This window comes from Amblyraja radiata, chromosome 4 (genome assembly GCF_010909765.2).
Source record: "Amblyraja radiata isolate CabotCenter1 chromosome 4, sAmbRad1.1.pri, whole genome shotgun sequence".
NCBI classification, from domain to species: Eukaryota; Metazoa; Chordata; class Chondrichthyes; order Rajiformes; family Rajidae; genus Amblyraja; species Amblyraja radiata.
In genome coordinates, this window is record NC_045959.1 from 11,207,279 (window position 1) to 11,222,341 (window position 15,063).

Genomic DNA, 15,063 nt, shown 5'->3' on the forward strand with positions numbered 1-15,063 from the left:
TCCGATCAGCTGAGAAGGTTATTGGCTGCAACCTTCCCTCCATGTGATATGTGAAAAGAAAGAGATTAGTTAAAACAAATGTAGGTCCCTTGCAGTCAGAAACGGGTGAGTTGATCATGGGGAACAAGGATATGGCGGACCAATTGAATAACTACTTTGGTTCCGTCTTCGCTAAGGAAGACATAAATAATCTGCCGGAAATAGCAGGGGACCGCGGGTCAAAGGAGTTGGAGGAATTGAGTGAAATCCAGGTTAGCTGGGAAGTGGTGTTGGGTAAATTAAATGGATTAAAGGCCGATAAATCCCCAGGGCCAGATAGGCTGCATCCCAGAGTACTTAAGGAAGTAGCTCCAGAAATAGTGGATGCATTAGTAATAATCTTTCAAAACTCTTTAGATTCTGGAGTAGTTCCTGAGGATTGGCGGGTAGAAAACGTAACCCCACTTTTTAAGAAGGGAGGGAGAGAGAAAACGGGGAATTACAGACCAGTTAGTCTAACTTCGGTAGTGGGGAAACTGCTAGAGTCAGTTATTAAAGATGGGATAGCAGCACATTTGGAAAGTGGTGAAATCATTGGACAAAGTCAGCATGGATTTACAAAAGGTAAATCATGTCTGACGAATCTTATAGAATTTTTCGAGGATGTAACTAGTAGCGTGGATAGGGGAGAACCAGTGGATGTGGTGTATCTGGACTTCCAGAAGGCTTTCGACAAGGTCCCACATAAGAGATTAGTTTACAAACTTAAAGCACACGGCATTGGGGGTTCAGTATTGATGTGGATAGAGAACTGGCTGGCAAACAGGAAGCAAAGAGTAGGAGTAAACGGGTCCTTTTCACAATGGCAGGCAGTGACTAGTGGGGTACCGCAAGGCTCAGTGCTGGGACCCCAGCTATTTACAATATATATTAATGATCTGGATGAGGGAATTGAAGGCAATATCTCCAAGTTTGCGGATGACACGAAGCTGGGGGGCAGTGTTAGCTGTGAGGAGGATGCTAGGAGACTGCAAGGTGACTTGGATAGGCTGGGTGAGTGGGCAAATGTTTGGCAGATGCAGTATAATGTGGATAAATGTGAGGTTATCCATTTTGGTGGCAAAAACAGGAAAGCAGACTATTATCTAAATGGTGGCCGACTAGGAAAAGGGGAGATGCAGCGAGACCTGGGTGTCATGGTACACCAGTCATTGAAAGTGGGCATGCAGGTGCAGCAGGCAGTGAAGAAAGCGAATGGTATGTTAGCTTTCATAGCAAAAGGATTTGAGTATAGGAGCAGGGAGGTTCTACTGCAGTTGTACAGGGTCTTGGTGAGACCACACCTGGAGTATTGCGTACAGTTTTGGTCTCCAAATCTGAGGAAGGACATTATTGCCATAGAGGGAGTGCAGAGAAGGTTCACCAGACTGATTCCTGGGATGTCAGGACTGTCTTATGAAGAAAGACTGGATAGACTTGGTTTATACTCTCTGGAATTTAGGAGATTGAGAGGGGATTGAGAGGGGATCTTATAGAAACTTACAAAATTCTTAAGGGGTTGGACAGGCTAGATGCAGGAAGATTGCTCCCGATGTTGGGGAAGTCCAGGACAAGGGGTCACAGCTTAAGGATAAGGGGGAAATCCTTTAAAACCGAGATGAGAAGAACTTTTTTCACACAGAGAGTGGTGAATCTCTGGAACTCCCTGCCACAGAGGGTAGTCGAGGCCAGTTCATTGGCTATATTTAAGAGGGAGTTAGATGTGGCCCTTGTGGCTAAGGGGATCAGAGGGTATGGAGAGAAGGCAGGTACGGGATACTGAGTTGGATGATCAGCCATGATCATATTGAATGGCGGTGCAGGCTCGAAGGGCCGAATGGCCTACTCCTGCACCTAATTTCTATGTTTCTATGTTTCTATGTTTCCATCAATGAACTGTATGTACACTGCAAGGGCCAGGAAGTGAGCGGGCAAGATCATCTCTGACCCCTCTCATCCTGGCCACAAACTTTTTGAATCACTTTCCTCTGGAAGGCGACTCCGGACTGTCAAAGCTGCCACAGCCAGACATAAAACTGTTTTTATCCACGAATAGTTGCTCTACTCAACAGCCAAAAATCTGTAGCCTCCCTTTGATCTGGTATTTTGTTGGTTCACATGCTTGATCAATGGTGTTTTATCATTAATGTTTTATTATTATTAATGTTTAGTGTTTTCTTAGTCATTCGTAACTGTCACTGTATGTCATGTTGTTACTTGTGGGCGGAGCACCAAGGCAAATTCCTTGTATGTGAATACTAGGCCAATAAACTTACTTACTTACTTAATTTTGTTTTGTCAAGGAGCCATATTGTCATTTATGAAGAAAAGTTGATATTTCATATGGCTGTTTAACAGGAATAGCTTATATCAGAGAAGAATTGGTTATAGATTTTTACTGAAGAGAGTATAAAAAGCACATTAATTTACTAAATTATAATAGGTGCCTCCACTGTAATATAAAAGAGTCTTGTTGGACAATTAAACAGCCAGTAGGAGGAACGTCCCCTTCTTGGTGATTGTAGGACAAGGCATAGAAACATAGAAACATAGAAAATAGGTGCAGGAGTAGGCCATTCGGCCCTTCGAGCCTGCACCGCCATTCAATATGATCATGGCTGATCATCCAACTCAGTATCCTGTACCTGCCTTCTCTCCATATCCCCTGATCCCTTTAGCCACAAGGGCCACATCTAACTCCCTCTTAAATATAGCCAATGAACTGGCCTCAACTACCTTCTGTGGCAGAGAGTTCCAGAGATTCACCACTCTCTGTGTGAAAAATGTTTTTCTCATCTCGGTCCTAAAGGATTTCCCCTCTATCCTCAAACTGTGACCCCTTGTCCTGGACTTCCCCAACATCGGGAACAATCTTCCTGCATCTAGCCTGTCCAACCCCTTAAGAATTTTGTAAATTTCTATAAGATCCCCCCTCAATCACCTAAATTCTAGCGAGTACAAGCCGAGTCTATCCAATCTTTCTTCATATGAAAGTCCTGACATCCCAGGAATCAGTCTGGTGAACCTTCTCTGTACTCCCTCTATGGCAAGAATGTCTTTCCTCAGAGTATGCAATACTCCAGGTGTGGTCTCACCAAGACCCTGTACAACTGCAGTAGAACCTCCCTGCTCCTATACTCAAATCATTTTGCTATGAATGCTAGCATACCATTGGCTTTCTTCACTGCCTGCTGCACCTGCATGCCTACTTTCAATGACTGGTGTACCATGACACCCAGGTCTCGTTGCATCTCCCCTTTTCCTAATCGGCCACCATTTAGATAATAGTCTACTTTCCTGTTTTTGCCACCAAAGTGGATAACCTCACATTTATCCATATTATACTGCATCTGCCATGCATTTGCCCACTCACCCAGCCTATCCAAGTCACCTTGCAGCCTACTAGCATCCTCCTCACAGCTAACACTGTCCCCCAGCTTCGTGCCATCCACAAACTTAGAGATGTTGCATTAAATTCCCTCGTCCAAATCATTAATATATATTGTAAATAGCTGGGGTCCCAGCACTGGCATGTGAATGCTGTAGAAAATCCATTCACAACATTGCTCCAGGCAAAAACCAAACTAGACATTGATGAGCAGGTTATTGGTGAATAAGTTCCACTTGATAGCACTGTTGACAATGGTTTCCATCACTTTGCCGATGATTAAAGCAGTAATTAGCCACGTTGGTATTAGTCTCCATTTTGTGAATGGTAAATATCTGGGCAATGTTCCATATTGTTCCACAGTGATGCAGCGATTAGTACTGCTGCTTCACAGCTCTGGTGACTAGGGTTCAACCCTGACCTCAAATGGTGTCTGTGGAGATTGCACATTCTTCTTGAGAGTGTGTGGGTTGTGACAGGTTACTGTGGACCTATTCTCTAGTACAGTTACAAAACTGACCTCCACCCAACAATGTCATAAATGTTGTATTTTCATACATATATGCAACTTTCAGGGGAATCTCATCCAACCACTTATCTCTCACCCTTGCTCATCAACTCCCTGCACATCTCACCTCCCCACCATTCCTTATTCCAAAGAAACAAATAACAATCTAGCCATATTTCCCCACAGCTAAATTTGTCTTAGAATAAAGGGGAGGTCATTTAAGACTGAGGTGAGAAAAAACTTTTTCACCCAGAGATTTGTGAATTTATGGAATGCCCTGCCACAGAGGGCAGTGGAGGCCAAGTCGCTGGATGGATTTAAGGGAGAGTTAGATAGACCTCTAGGGGCTAGTGGAGTAAAGGGATATGGGGAGAAGGTAGGCACGGGTTATTGATAGGGGACGATCATCCATGATGACAATGAATGGCGGTGCTGGCTCGAAGGGCCGAATGGCCTCCTCCTGCACCTATTTTCTATGTTTCTATGTTTCTAGTATCTGTCAACTTTCTTTTCATTTTATTTTATAAAAGTTTTTCTATCTCATCCTTTCTGTAAAGTGATGATCAGAACTATACACATTTCTTTAATGCAGCTAGAGTATGTTGTCACTCCTATACTTGGGACAATGTAGACTCATATTACATTTGATTACCACCTTATCTTCCCATCTTGCTTTCTTCAGTGATTTGTGGACATTTACTTCAAGGTCCCTCCGTTCCGCGAAACATCCTGGTGTCCTACCATTTCTTAAAAATTATTTTCCCTTGCTTGCCCTCTGCAAATATCTGACTCACTTCTTTAAGTTGAATTCCATTTGACATTTCTCTGCTCAACGGGGAAGGCCAGTGAAATCATCTTGCAGCGTACAGCTTTCTAAACTATTCCTAACTAAATGCCTAATATTACAACTTTAATCATTGGTCTCACAAATCAAAGTAATCCTTGAAAACAAAATAATGCCTGAACTTCAGCTTCAAAACATCTGATGACTCCAAGTTAAAATGTCACATAGATATTGTATTTCAAACATTTATGACTAATGTTATGTTGAAAATGCGATCTTGTAAACTTTACATTGTACCCAGTGTTTCATGAATTTCTGTCAATACAGTTAATGTTAAAAATAAAATGCTTCTAGATCTGAGTTTTAATAGAACAATGTCAGTATTTAATATAGTAAGATATTGTGCAATATGATCCATATTCATATTTGTATCCAGTGCACCTTTGAAGCTTCAAAAGATACTATTGTGAAAATTCCAGAACCGTCCATGTGGTTGGCAGTTTTTATTTATAAGTGTATCCCTATTTAGTGAACAAAGGAGAAAAGGGCCTCCTGATTGCCTGGAGGACACTGCTGAAAATAGAACAACTCCTTCTCTTGGAAATATAAATATGATTTGAATACAGTCAAAGCCAGATCCTGGTGGGAGCTCTGATCCTTACTCATAACTGTCATTTGATATATATATATTGAGTCAAGTCAAATCTTGTTCTTGACTGGGTTTCATCACTTCAGTTAGTTATTGTGAAAAGAAGCGATTCTTATTTTCTGAGATACCATGTAATACTGGCACCAACGTGTAACTGTGCACTCTTTAAGAAGGTCGCCTTTGTTGTCTTTTCAACAGACACTTTGAATAGGTGCCCCACGCAAATTTGCCTCAAGGCAACAAAGAATCAGCCACCTGTATGTAAAATGAGGTAAGTTGCACAAGACATTTCGTAGAGAAATATTTACTAATACCTCATAAAACATCCGTGCATCTATTCAGTGCTCTTGTTATACGAAAATTGCACATAAAAAATATATGGTCTTTGTATGGTTTTAAATAGTTTAAATATATGGGTTTAAAAATTCTAATTTCATGAGATAAATGAGAAATTTATTTAGTACATTCTACTCTATATTTATATTTAAACGGAATAATCTTAACATTTTATATCATGGAAGTTGATTAATATGGATTAATTTGTAAAGAACAAAAGACTGGTTATAATTCCGCCACCCCTGCATCTTCCTGCCTTCAGACACTTGATTGGATACAGTTCAAACACAGAGCTTCCTCATACATAGTTCATCTGGCCAAATTAATATCAGGCATTATCTACCAAGATCTAGATGTTGGAGGCTTATGGTTGCTAGAGTTAGTTTAATACCAAACCATTTGAATCATTCTTGAATTTCCTGGGATCAGCTGATGTTAAACATTGGGGCCATCTTGGTGTTATTTCATGCTACTGAGTGTTCACTGTTGCATATGACAGAATATTGCTGCTTTTTCAAGAGACAGATGCCTGTGAAGTTTCAAGTACTGGCAATCTAATTACTAGAGCCAGGATGTTTAGGCACTAAAAAACTCTGTGATAGGCAGGGAAAAAGGCAAAATAAAATTACAAAAAAGGCACGAAAAGGCATTTATTGACAAAAAAAGGCATTATTTCCACCACCAAAATATGGTTAAAAATAATAATATAAAGGGCCTGTCCCACTTACGCCACTTTTTCGGCGACTGCCGGCACCCGTCATAGGTCATTGCAGGTCGCCGAAAAATTTCAACATGTTGAAAATCCAGCGGCGACCAGAACAAGGTACGACTCTTTGGGCGACTGCTCACGACCATACAGGCTTCACCCCACGACATCTCACCAGGGTGTCGCCTGTATGGTCGTGAGTAGTCTCCTCAGTCACCCAAAGAGTAGTAGTGTCTTTCTGGTCGCCGCTGAATTTTCAACATGTGTAAAATTTTCGCTGACCTGCAACGACCTATGATGGGTGCAGGCATTTGCCGAAAAAGTCGTGTAAGTGGGACAAGCTCTTAAAGGTATACTACATTAAATGACCAAAGTTGCCTGGTTGCACATAATTACTAGCATTTTTTTTCAAATTATCTTGTGGTAAACTATGCCGTCTGTCAGACAGAATATGCTTCAGTTGTGAAAAACTTTCTACTCCAGCTGAAGTCACTGGTGCATACCCGAAACAAGCTACAGCCTCTATATTCATGTTGATACCTTGTGCATTACAACTACCTTTGAGAACTTTAGCTATGTTTTCTATTTCTTCAAGATCTTTGTTAGCTAAAATCACTCGCTCACATTTTCCTTGCATGTCTTTACCTACATTACCAAGAACTTTACGAATATCGTCAGTTACTTTGTTGAAAACCTGCAAGTTATTCACTAATGTTTCTCCACGTTTATCAAGGGAAGTGATAGCTTGTGGGAAGTTTGCAAAATTGGAAGCAATAAACACAAGATCGCGGTGGAGGGACTTTTTCTGCATGATTACACTGATGATCCTCACTGCAGCAGATTCTTCTTCTTCAAAAGAGTTGACATTTATTTATCTTTTCAAAATTTGCCGCATAGTAGAGTACAGCAGAGAGCCTTGTACCCCACCTAGTCAAACGGGCTGAGGAGGTAGCGGAATCTTGGGTGCTATTTCCTTGAACAACTGCACACGTGACGGTACTTTGAGGAAGATTTTCTTGACATTGCCTAGGCGATCAACATTTGGAAACAAGCTACGTCTGTGCTTGGCAATTTTATGAAGTCCTTGAGCTAAGCATGTCAAATGCAACATTTTGGGGAGTAAAACTTTAAGTCACAAACAGAAGTACATTCTCGTGTTTTATACCTTCTGGCCAAAGTACAGCAAGTGAAGATGTAAACAACTGAGCAATAGTTGAGCTATTTGACTTCTACAATACTTCCGATGTCAACAAATACTCCTTTGATGGTTGACTGGCCACCAGTGTACCGATGACCACATTGGCAACATATCTCCCCACAGCATCGGTTGTCTCGCCTATTGAGATCCATATTTTGTTGCAAGCAACTTCATCTCTAATTTTCTGCACAACAATGTTGAAGTTGCTGTCAACATAATTTTTCCATAATGATGACTCGCTCAGTATATGTTCCTCTGTGTATTTCTCTAAAAAACCTCTGAGAGATTTGTTTTCCAATTTCCACAGTGGAATTCCAGCATCAATGAATGCCTTGCACAGATCACTCAAACTCAGATTTGTGACTGGAGCCAGCAGTAAATGTAGTGGGGAGACAAGCTTGGGTATTTTGCTTGGGTAGTCTGCACCCCAGTGGTATCAGCATTGACTTCTCTAATTTTAGATGGCCCTTGTCTTCTCCCTCCTCCCCCTCCCCTTCCCAGCTTTCCTTCTAAACCTACTGTCTCCGCCTCTTCCTTTCTTCCCTCCCGCACATCAGCCTGAAGAAGAGTCTCGACCCGAAATGTCACCTGTTCCTTCTCTCCGTAGATGCTGCCTCACCCACTGTTTCTCCAGCATTTTTTGTCTACCTTTGATTTTTCCAGCATCTGCAGTTCTTTCTTAAATAGATCTTGGAGAAGACTAATCCAGTGGGCAGCGGCATGAACGAATGAACGAATGAACGACCGACGGTGGCGCCCCCGGTTTCGCCCCGGTGTTGGAAGTTTTCTTGTAAGTTATACTATGTACTTATACTTAAGGGACAGAAGTTTAGGGGTAACATGAGGGGGAACTTCTTTACTCAGAGAGTGGTAGCGGTGTGGAATGAGCTTCCAGTGGAAGTGGTGGCGGCAGGTTCGTTGGTATCATTTAAAAATAAATTGGATAGGCATATGGATGAGAAGGGAATGGAGGGTTATGGTATGAGTGCAGGCAGGTGGGACTAAGGGGAAAAAGTTGTTCGGCACGGACTTGTAGGGCTGAGATGGCCTGTTTCCGTGCTGTAATTGTTATATGGTTATATGGTTATGCTAACACGTTAATAATAACATTAATATTAACGTGTTAACATAGAAAACGTCATTGTAATCACGGTACAACCTTTTAGCAAAATGTTAAAAAAAGGCTGATTTAGGCACTCGATCGTGAAAAAGACATTATAACCATATAACCATATAACAATTACAGCACGGAAACAGGCCATCTCGGCCCTACAAGTCCGCGCCGAACAATTTTTTTTCCCTTAGTCCCACCTGCCTGCACTCATACCATAACCCTCCATTCCCTTCTCATCCATATGCCTATCCAATTTATTCTTAAATGATACCAACGAACCTGCCGCCACCACTTCCACTGGAAGCTCATTCCACACCGCTACCACTCTCTGAGTAAAGAAGTTCCCCCTCATGTTACCCCTAAACTTCTGTCCCTTAATTCTGAAGTCATGTCCTCTTGTTTGATTATCCTGATGAAATCATCAAAAAAGGCATAAAAAGTCACATGGCATTCATGGCAAAATCCTGGCTATACTAATTACAAATAGCTCCCCATCTCTGATGAATTGCCAGATTCCATCCATATGAAGCTGCCAATCCATTGTCCAGCGTTGCAAAACCAATTCCATTTTTGGTGAATAATGTTTTCTTGGAATTTCACACATCATAGAAAAGTTGGCTGTGAATGTTTGTAATATTACTTCCCAGCGTTGCTGAGGCAATATTGTGGCAAACATATGTCTTGACTCTATTGTTGTCGTCTAAGTTGAATGTACCAAGTGTATGAACCAAATTATTAGATTCCATTTGTAATAAGGTGAATGCCTGCAAGGTTGTGAGATGAGGAACATTTCCATCTGAAGACAGTGTCTGTAAAAATTCAAGGATTTCCTTTCTGCATATTTGAAAGATTAATTGGCTCTTTGCCTCTCACTACCCTTTAATGTTGAGTCAAAATGCAGACCAAGGTGAAGTGGCAGGCAGTAGCAATATTTTAAGTTCAAGAAGGGTGTTTTAGGAAACAGTAGAGGGATCTGAGGCAAAAAAAACCCAAGATGCTGGAGGAACTCAGCAGGTCAGGCAATATGTGGAGAGTCAAAATGTTATTTTGGGTCAATAGCTTACATCAGGACTGAGAGTATGAAGGGGAGATCGCCAGTATAAAGTATTGAGATGAAGAGATGGGGTAGGAATTGGCAAATGTTCGGAGATCTAAGTGAGAAGGGTTGATGGACAGGTGGAACAAGTTGTGGGAGGTACACAAAAATGCTGGAGAAACTCAGAGGGTGCAGCAGCATCTATGGAGCAAAGGAGATAGGTAACGTTTTGGGTCGAAAACCCTTCTTCAGACTGGGATATAGTTACATAGAAACATAGAAAACAGGTGCAGGAGTAGGCCATTCGGCCCTTCGAGCCTGCACCGCCATTCGATATGATCATGGCTGATCATCCAACTCAGTATCCCATCCCTGCCTTCTCTCCATACCCCCTGATCCCTTTAGCCACAAGGGCAACATCTAACTCCCTCTTAAATATAGCCAATGAACTGGCCTCAACTACCTTCTGTGGCAGATAATTCCACAGATTCACCACTCTCTGTGTAAAAAAAGATTTTCTCATCTCAGTCCTAAAAGACTTCCCTCTTATCCTTAAACTGTGACCCCTAGTTCTGGACTTCCCCAACATCGGGAATAATCTTCCTGCATCTAGCCTGTCCAACCCCTTAAGAATTTTGTAAATTTCTATAAGATCCCCCCTCAATCTTCTGAATTCCAGCGTGTACAAGCCGAGTCTATCCAGTCTTTCTTCATATGAAAGTCCTGACATCCCAGGAATCAGACTGGTGAACCTTCTCTGCACTCCCTCTATGGCAAGAATGTATTTCCTCAGATTAGGAGACCAAAACTGTATGCAATACTCCAAGTGTGGTCTCACCAAGACCCTGTACAACTGCAGTAGAACCTCCCTGCTCCTATACTCAAATCCTTTTGCTATGAAACTCAAATCCTTTAGCAACAGTTGAATCTGTTGTGTGTGGCTGATAGGCAGATGGAATGTGTAAGAGGACCTACTTGAATCAGAAGGAAAGAGAAAAGAACCAATGTGGTTTAGTTTAGTGATACAGTGTGGAAACAGGTCCTTCGACCCACTGAGTCCACACTGACCAGCGATTCCCTCACATTCACAATACATACACTAGGGAAAATTATTACATTTACACAAAGCCAATTAACCTACAAACGTGTATGTTTTTGGAGTGTGGGAGGAAACCAAAGATCTCAGAGAAAACCCATGCAGTCACTGGGATGAATGTACAATCTCCGTACAGACACACACACCCGTAGTCAGGATCAGACCCGGGTCTCTGGCGCCGTAAGGCATTAGTTCTACTGCTACGCCACCATGCAGCCCACCGTCTGGTATGGCTTACCTGAAACGGGGAATATAGTGCTCATGCCATTGAATTGGTGGCCGACTAGGAAAAGGGGAGATGCAGCGAGACCTGGGTGTTATGGTACACCAGTCATTGAAAGTAGGCATGCAGGTGCAGCAGGCAGTGAAGAAAGCGAATGCTATGTTAGCTTTCATAGCAAAAGGATTTGAGTATAGGAGCAGGGAGGTTCTACTGCAGTTGTACAGGGTCTTGGTGAGACCACACCTGGAGTATTGCGTACAGTTTTGGTCTCCAAATCTGAGGAAGGACATTATTGCCATAGAGGGAGTGCAGAGAAGGTTCACCAGATTCCTGGGATGTCAGGACTGTCTTATGAAGAAAGACTGGATAGACTTGGTTTATACTCTCTAGAATTTAGGAGATTGAGAGGGGATCTTATAGAAACTTATAAAATTCTTAAGGGTTTGGACAGGCTAGATGCAGGAAGATTGCTCCCGATGTTGGGGAAGTCCAGGACAAGGGTTCACAGCTTAAGGATAAGGGGGAAATCCTTTAAAATCGAGATGAGAAGAACTTTTTTCACACAGAGAGTGGTGAATCTCTGGAACTCTCTGCCACAGAGGGTAGTCGAGGCCAGTTCATTGGCTATATTTAAGAGGGAGTTAGATGTGGCCCTTGTGGCTAAGGGGATCAGAGGGTATGGAGAGAAGGCAGGTACGGGACACTGAGTTGGATGATCAGCCATGATCATATTGAATGGCGGTGCAGGCTCGAAGGGCCGAATGGCCTACTCCTGCACCTAATTTCTATGTTTCTATTATAGACAACCCAGGCAGAATACGTTGCTGTTCTCGAAATTGTAAACTTTAACTTTGCTCCGAATCTTACAGAAGCTGTTCTGTAACTTTCTGCACCAAACAGTATTTGTATGGGTGGGAAAGTGTGTTGAATGTCTGGTGACAATCTTTTGCCTCACACTCATTGATGTGGATCATAGCTGGCCCAATAAGGTGATTGCTGCAATTTCATCAAACTGATGGTGAATGTGATTTGCTCCTAAAGAAATTAAAATGAGATTGCATAGCACCTAAAAGGTGTGCACTGCGTGATGAATTTGTGTTTTGGGATTTTTCCTCACTTTACTTTCTTTTGTCTATAATCTCTGTGTTTCTCGATTCCAGTTAGGCTCAGGGACTGGGGTCAATTAGGATAGCTAAAAATAACTTGTATTTACCACTAAATGTGATTTCTGTTTGGACAGTCAAATGCTCCAGGTTTGGGAAGTTAATCTTATACATAGCTGTTGCAACCCAAAACTGTTGCAACCTGGTGTTCATTTCCCTCCACAGATGCTTTCTGGCCCTCTGAGTTCCTCCGGATGCTCATTTTTTCGACCTAGCAAATTGTTGGGTTGACCAGCAGAGGGAGTGAGAAGGCATGGATGGTTTTAGCAGCTCGGTTTCATTAAGGTTGAGAAGTATAGGCTTCTACCGTAACCTGGTTAGAATGACCAGGTGCTGGTGAACAGAGTGGTGGTGGTTGCCGGAGGTTGCAGGTAGTGGAAGCAGGTAGGGAGACTGACAAAAACCTCCGGGAACCTCCGGGAACCGCACAGAAACCTCGGTGGGGCGCAAAATCTCCAGAGGTTTCCGTTCAGGTTTCCTAAGTGGGACAGGGGCATAAGAAGCATCTACTGAGGACCATGGAGATGGGTGCAGGGACAAGGTTCATGGTTAGCAGGTAAGGTTGGTGGCAAGGACATCACAAAGTTACCATAAACTGTACACTACTAACAAGTTTTGTTTGCTTCAGTAATTCATCCAACTTGTCCTATGTACAGTATATGTCAATACAATACGTATGAGTAGAATTTTGTTTTGTTTCCTGATTTTCTTGTTTATCACAAACAGTTATTGTTTAATCAGGTTGAACTGGCTAAACTACTCGAGGAGGGAGTTTGTAATAAAAACCTGAAAGAAATGTCAGACCGGTATCTGAAATCAGTGGAGCCAGTTCTAGTAAGATTATCTGTGTGCATTGATGTAAACCATGCAGATTATAAGGATAGAATTTTCCAAAAGTAAAAAAAATAACTTACATTGATATGGACTCAACACATTGTTAAATTTAATACACCAAACACAGAAGTGAAATTAAACACTTTTGTTTATCTCTTGCTGTGGGTAAAGAAAAGGACTACAAATGGGCTGGTAACCTATTGAAGGAGAGAAATGGAATATGTTTTGTGCAATTGTGAAGTATAACTGGTAACGTGCTGCCCTCCAAAACTGATCTGCACATTTTAAGTTGCACAATATCTTACTTAGGCATCACTTCTCTGCATAGATTAGGAAGATTATTATCTAAATGGTGTCAATTTGCGAAAAGGGGAAGTACAACGGGATCTGGGGGGTCCTTGTTCATCAGCCAATGAAAGTAAGCATGCAGGTACAGCAGGCAGTGAAGAAAGCGAATGGCATGTTGACCTTTATAACAAGAGGTGTCGAGTATAGGAGCAAAGAGGTAATTCTGCAGTTGTACAGGGCCCTAATGGGACCACACCTGGAGTATTGTGTGCAGTTTTGGTCCCCTAATTTGAGGAAGGACATTCTTGCTATTGAGGGAGTGCAGCGTAGGTTTACAAGGTTAATTCCCGGGATGGCGGGACTGTCATATGCTGAGAGAATGGAGCAGCTGGGCTTGTACACTCTGGAGTTCAGAAGGATGAGAGGGTATCTTATTGAAACATATAGGATTATGAAGGGATTGGACACGCTAGAGGCAGGAAACATGTTCCCGATGTTGGGGGAGTCCAGAATCCAGGGGCTACAGTTTAAGAATAAGGGGTAAGCCATTTAGAACGGAATCGAGGAAACACTTTTTCTCACAGAGAGTTGTGATTCTGTGGAATTCTCTGCCTCAGAGGGTGGTGGAGGCAGGTTCTCTGGATGCTTTCAAGAGAGAGCTAGATAGGGCTCTTAAAGATAGCGGAGTCAGGGGATATGGGGAGAAGGCAGGAACGGGGTACTGATTGGGGATGATCAGCCATGATCACATTGAATGGCAGTGTTGGCTCAAAGGGCCGAATGGCTTACTCCTGCACCTATTGTCTATTGTCTATACTGACCCACAGAGGGTTAAGCAATCCCAATTTTAAAACTCTCACCCCTGTAAATTTTTCCCTCGATCTCTCTCTACCTTTCTATTTCTCCAGCTTCTTGTAAAATGTTCGTTAAAGCCTATCTCTTTATACAAACATTTGGCTCCCTGGCCTTCCACATCCTTGTGGTTCAGACCAAAATAATGTTTGACAATGCTGCTGTGAAGCACTTTGGATGTTTACCTACTCTAAAGGTGCAATATAAATAAAAGCCTATTGATAAGAGGTAGAAAGCTTAATTATATTTACTGATCAACAGTGTTAAGAGCTAAAGTAAGATGATTAGGAGTGTTTGAGATTCGATGCTCTGTTGAAAATAGGCAGAAAAGAGCTTGTACATGATACCAGCAGGGGTAATGGAGGAAGCAACATCATTGATTGTGAAGAGAAAGGTCGCAGACTATTGTATTTTGAGGAATTCACAACCTGTGGAAATGGCTACACTGTAAACATAATGCTAATGTGGGAAAAAGTGAAGTGATGGAATGGATAGATGGCATAACACTGCTCCTGAGTTATGTAATTGAGAGAGTACTAATCTCAGAAGTCTAGAAAGTCTCTTGCAGGATAGGGAAAGAGAGAGGTGTGGAAATCTGTCCTAAATGTATTACATGTTCAATGTAACTTAATGAAACTGAATTTCAGAAGCTGAGTTCAGTGTATTTTCATGCATTTAACAGATAATGGCAGTCCCGTTTGTTTGTGTTTTTTGTGTTGTTTATTTCGTTTTGGTTAGTCTAGTTTTTGGTTCTTAGTTTTGTGTTTTGGGGGGGTGGGGTGTTGAAACGTGGTTTGCAGTCTCTCCCTGCGGGGGAATACGACTTTTTTGTCGTATTCCCCTTCTCTGCCTCCGCCTGCGCTGAGGCCT